We start from the raw sequence: 6385 nt of genomic DNA on the forward strand, positions 1-6385 counted from the left end.
TTTATTAGCACACTCCCACTTTTTGTGCCGAGGTCAGTAATAAAAAGATTAAATCAGATTGGTCCCAAAACTGATCCCTGAGGAACTCCACTGGTAATCTCCCTCCAGTCTGACAGTTCACCTTTCAGTAGGACCCGTTGTAATCTCCCCTTTAACCAATTCCTTATCCACCTTTCAATGTTCACATTGATCCACATCTTTTCCAATTTAACTAATAATTCCGCATGTGGCACGGTATCAAATGCCTTACTGAAATCTAGGTAAATTAGATCCACTGCATTTCCTTTGTCTAAAATATCTGTTACTTTCTCAAAGAAGGAGATAAGATTGGTTTGGCACAATCTACCTTTTGTAAAACCATGTTGTATTTTGTCCCATTTACCATTGACTTCAATGTCCTTAACTACTTTTTCCTTCAAAATTTTTTCCAAGACCTTGCATACTATAGATGTCAAACTAACAGGCCTGTAGTTACCTGGATCACTTTTTTTTTTCCTTTCTTAAAAATAGAAAGTATATTAGCAATTCTCCAATCATACAGTACAACTCCTGAGTTTACAGATTCATTAAAAATTCTTGCTAATGGGCTTGCAATTTTGGGTGCCAATTCCTTTAATATTCTTGGATGAAGATGATCTGGGCCCCCGATTTAGTCCCATTAAGCTGTTTAAGTTTCGCTTCTACCTCAGATATGGTAATATCTACCTCCATATCCTCATTCCCATTTGTCATGCTACCATTATCCCTAAGATCCTCTTTAGCCTTATTAAAGACTGAGGCAAAGTATTTGTTTAGATATTGGGCCATGCCTAGATTATCCTTAACCTCCACTCCATCCTCAATGTTTAGCAGTCCCACTTTTTCTTTCTTTGTTTTCTTCTTATTTATATGGCTATAGAACCTTTTACTATTGGTTTTAATTCCCTTTGCAAGCTCCAACTCTACTTGACTTTTAGCCTGTCTCACTTTATCCCTACATGTTCTGACCTCAATAAGGTAGCTTTCCTTGCTGATCCCTCCCATCTTCCACTCCCTGTATGCTTTCTGCTTTTTCTTAATCACCTCTCTGAGATGCTTGCTCATCCAGCTTGGTCTACAACTCCTGCCTATGAATTTTTTCTCCTTTCTTGGGATGCAGGCTTCCGATAGCTTCTGCAGCTTTGACTTAAAGTAACCCCAGGCCTCCTCTACCTTTAGATTCATAAGTTCTTCAGTCCAATCCACTTCCCTAACTAATTTCCTTAACTTTTGAATTAATTGTAGCCCAAGGCCACAGGGGTGAGTCAGGAATAAAAAACAAGATATACACAGACTTTTGCTCTCACCACTAAAACACAATCTCTTTTCAAGCTGTCATAAATGTAAAGGGAAGTGTAACCACCTTTCTGTACACAGAACTATAAAATCCCTCCTGGCCAGAGGCAAAACCCTTTGACCTGTAAAAGGTTAAGAAGCTAAGATAACCTCGCTGGCACCTGACCAAAATGACCAATGGGGAGACAAGATACTTTCAAAGCTGGGGGGGGGGGAATAACAAAGGGTTGGTCTGTCTGTCTGTGTGATGCTTTTGCCGGGAACAGATCAGGAATGGAGTATTAGAACTTGTTAGTTAGTAATCTAGCTAGAAATGCATTAGATTTCCTTTTGTTTAAATGGCTGGTAAATAAGCTGTGCTGAATGGAATGGATATTCCTGTTTTTGTGTCTTTTTGTAACTTAAGGTTTTGCTTAGAGGGATTCTCTATGTTTTGAATCCGATTACCCTGTAAGGTATTTACCATCCTGATTTTACAGAGGTGATTCTTTTACTTTTTCTTTAATTAAAATTCTTCTTTTAAGATCCAGATTGCTTTTTCATTGTTCTTAAGATCCAAGGGTTTGGGTCTGTGTTCACATATGCAAATTGGTGAAGATTTTTATCAAGCCTTCCCCAGGACGACTTGGGGGGATATGTCTCCAAGTGGGCTCTTTCCCTGTTCTTTGTTTAACATGCTTGGTGGTGGCAGCATAGGGTTCAAGGACAAGGCAAAGTTTGTACCTTGAGGAAGTTTTTAACCTAAGCTGATAAGAATAAGTTTAGGGGGTCTTTCATGCAGGTCTCCACATCTGTACCCTAGAGTTCAGAGTGTGGAAAGAACCTTGACACAAGCAGAGGCCTGATCCCATACTGAAACAAAAAGCAGCTTTTCCATTGACTTCCCTGGGAGTTGGATCATGACCTAGGACAGATGGACAAGGCAGACATAGGAAGAAAAGTTGTAAGAGAAGAGGAAATCTTAAATAGGGTTGTTCTTTCATGACCTATAACATTCCAAATATTTTAACATTTTTGCTCTAGGAATACTTAGATAGACTCAATGTACGCAAGAATAAAAGTTCCCATTAGTGGTTTATTTGTAGATGGTGTCCAGGAAGAAAAGCAACCAAGGATATCCCATCTCTTTTATACTTCATTTATTCTCTGTAACTCAGCAGCCCGAAAATCTTTTTGTTTCTCTCTCCCAAATATATTTTTATGTGGTTCACATTATCACCTGCTTATAAAGATTCACACTCATAATTTGTCTTGTTTTGTAGCATCAGGCCTTTATGCAGCTTCCCACAGGGTGAAAAACAAAAATGAACATTTACAAGAGTTATCCCCACAGAAGCTGTAGGGTAACATTTCTAAAAATTCTTAAATTACCAGGACTCCAAGTTCCATTTTCAAGTGACTTATGACCAGATTTGTAATCAATAAGAGTTAGGTGCCCTAAGACACTTTCAAAAATTTTGTGATTTAGGCAGTTTTTAAAACTTTGCCCACATTATCTATTGTTGTGGACACACAGAAGTTGTAACCTCTTTGCCCAATTTGGTAAAAAACGGCTTACAATCTTCCAAGTAATTTCTTGCAATTAGCAAAATGGAAGATGAAACAATTTGTGATGAGTGACACTCAAAGTTATGAGCATAAATATAGTGACAGTAACAGCCATTTAAACAACTGTAAATGAGAACTGAGAAGACTGGTCAGAAGGGTTCAGAAAAGGTGATATTGACACTGGGCTTAGAGGCAATCAAGCACAAATCAAAGATCTGTTCATGCTCCTCCGACCGATGTGTAGTAGCACTGAAATGACACTCCTCTGACCTTGCCAAGTCTCATGGCAAAGATATATAGAGAACTCCCAGGGTTAGTGTCCAATTGCCACGGGAGAACAGTGATACAAAATAAGGTGATGGTGTTTAACCCGAAGCAGGGGCAAAGGCAGATATTCCAAACAAGGTTTTTGAGTCAGATGGTTCCTTATCAGGCTTCAAAAGCACCACTCTCAGTCAAGAAGTAATCACACCTATGGAACAACCAGCAGTCTTCAGAAAGGGATAGGATGAAATGATCCAAAGTATCATTTAAATGCAAGATGAAGCAAGCAAGTGTGGAAATACCACAACACAGAAAAATCACCAAAATCTAAGGGAAAAAGGATGGCAAATAGTAAATCATAGCAGCCAAGTACCCTATGGCCAAATGCAATTTATTTATTATTTTACTACCAAAAAACAAACAAACCACATGGCTGCAGTTATTAAAGAAAATAATGAACATGTAATGAGTCATCCAGTTCACCTGGAGGAAGTGATCAAAGTTTTCAAGTCACCTAAAAACAAGTGGCCTGATTTTCAGGAGTCCTGAGCCACTCCAGCTGCCATTCAAATTAATCTATCATTGATTAAACTGAATTTATTAAAAAGTTGCTTAGCAACTACAATTTATGCTAACAAGCCATGGTGAAATGTCATGCATTTCACCAGTCATACATGTATTGACATTTGTTTTCAGAGGCTGCTTCAAACACACATTATTGAAAGTAAAGAGGCCTGGAAGCCTATCCCAAAGGTATACCTCCCATGAAGAATAGATGTTCAGCTACATGACTGGGTTGTAAAAGGGTGCATTGTATTTTGTTTGGCACACTCTACCTAGCATATAGTGCCACAGAATCACAGAATATCAGGATTGGAAGGGACCTCAGGAGGTCATCTAGTCCAACCCCCTGCTCAAAGCAGGACCAACCCCCAATTTTTGCCCTAAATGGCCCCCTCAAGGATTGAACTCACAACCCTTGGTTTAGCAGGCCAATACTCAAACCAATACTCAAACCCCCCAAAAGCAGCTTCTTCCTGCATCCCTGGGTGGCCAAACACATTTACAGCACCATATAATTAATAAATAACATTTTTGTAGTAACATTTTGTTTTTATACCACACAAGCCATGGGAACATATGCTACATTACTTCAACCTTATTAGGTTCAAAATTTACCTACCAGAAAAATAGTTTTTCTTCACAGTTCCAAAGAACAACACTTGCCTGTCCTGTCCCGTCCCTTCTCACCCCCTCCCCCCGCACGTCTGTGGATCAATGAGAAATCAGTATCACATTCATGTCCCAATCCTCTCTACCTTATGCAAGCAGCACTCAGTCCAAATTTTTATCAAGTAAGGAGCCCAGGATTTGACCAACTATCATATTACTCTGGCATGGAAAGACCTGTCAGCTTCTGCACAGAACATGTGAATTTTACAAGTTCATTGTTTTGGCAATGATGACATCTTGGTACACAAAAAATTGGTTAGCATATATTCAACTCTTGTTTTTTAGAAGAATTTTGTCTGGTGGTAGACTGTTAACAAACTACTCTATTTTACTTAGAAAACAAGTTCCATTCATCAAAGCATCTATGGGACACATATGATACTAATGAAGAAAATAATACAAGTTTTGGAATAAGACAATAGTTTGGTACACTGGGCTGGTCTGCACTACGGGGAGATCGACACTGCTGCAGTTGATGCAGCAGGGGTCAATTTAGCGTGTCTAGTGAAGACCCGCTAAACCAACTGCAGAGCGCTCTCTGGTCAACCCTGGTATTCCAGCTTCCTGAGAAGAGTAAGGGAAATCAACTGGAGAGCGTCTCCATTGCTTTTGGGGGGTTTGAGTGAAAACCTCGGGGTAAGTCGACCTAAGCTACGTCGACTCCAGCTATGTTATTCATGTTAGTTGGAGTAGCATAACATAGGTCGACCTTCCCCCATAGTGAAGACAAGCCCTCTATCTATTGGTACAAATCATCTTCCCATGCAGTATCAAATACCGCACAGATCTTACCTAAAAATCACATATTTTAAAATTGCAGCACACTGATACAGTTCTGTGTTAGGACTATCACTGAATAGCTGGCAATTTTAAAAAACAAGTGGTGGAATTGCCCCAGAGTACAGATTTACTGGGAACAGAGCCTGATCCTCTCTACCATACTCCTTTCTCTCGTACATGTAACTCTTTGAAATGAATCTTAAAAATATATTTTCCTAAATCCTCCCACAAATATACAGAGCCTTGCAGAACTGATATGATAGAGAAAGTGAAACACATTCAAAGTTTTGTCTGGAGTGCTTGCAGTAGCCAACTAGTACTGTATTTTGTTTGGATTTTAAAAAATATGTGCAGCTCTCTCACCATTCCCCTTTTTGTAACTTTAGTCTTAACTGGCCATTTCTCAAGTTAGAGACTTGTTGATATGGGTGTCTTTCCCCCACCGCCAAATAGTAAAATAGATTTTGAAGTCAATAGAGTTGAGTACATGCATAAGTGTTTGCAGAATTGGGCCTTTACAGCCCAGCTGCACAACTGGCCCCTCAGATACACACCCACACCAGCACAGAAACTCCTGGGGTGCACCCACACAAAGACCCAATTGCTGGATCAGGGCCTCCTATTGTAATCCCCTTGAGCTAGGGCCTATGTCTTTTAGTTTGATGCTTAGTAAGTCAGAGCTAAAATTTCAATTTTTTTCCCCAACACCACCAGGGTCAATCTTTTGGTGAAGATTTTTGGAAAAAAAAAAACACACACACACACACAAAAACCCCAACACCAGAACACAAACTCTCTGTTAGGCCAGCTCTCCTAATAGCTGTTAAGAACAAGGCACATTCCTTTGTACTGGAAGAACTGGTTTGCAGTTAAACGCTGCCTGTTTGCCTTTCATCACTGCAAGGATTAATGTTAACACGATCCCTGCTGAGCTTATGATGTGTGGCTTCTCAGATGTAGGAAATAATTAAGCCGCAGCAAGCAGTAACTAGGGGATATAGACAAATCAAGACCAAGACACAGTCTGACAAGTACAATCAACCACTCCTCAGCCTTCCAGCATCAGGGTGTGGGCACAACAGGGGCAGACAACAAGCAGGGAGAAAGACCTCCCCACTCCCTCTTTCCAATTACAAGGAGCCTGCCCGCTCTCTCCTGCTCCAGTCTCAGCCTGCCCCAGCATTTCACATCCTCACCTCCTGCACCCCCTCTGGATTCTGATGATCGCTGGTAACTTTCACACCCA

At 40.2% G+C, this 6385-nt stretch overlaps 1 protein-coding gene across 1 annotated transcript in view; it reads right to left on the minus strand.

Moving 5' to 3' along the window:
* ATP10B (ATPase phospholipid transporting 10B (putative)) overlaps nucleotides 1–6385 on the minus strand; it is a 264174-nt gene that overhangs the window by 257546 nt on the left and 243 nt on the right. The gene's annotated exons all lie outside the window — the stretch shown is intronic.

Source organism: Dermochelys coriacea, chromosome 8 (assembly GCF_009764565.3).
Source record: "Dermochelys coriacea isolate rDerCor1 chromosome 8, rDerCor1.pri.v4, whole genome shotgun sequence".
Classification (NCBI taxonomy): domain Eukaryota; kingdom Metazoa; phylum Chordata; order Testudines; family Dermochelyidae; genus Dermochelys; species Dermochelys coriacea.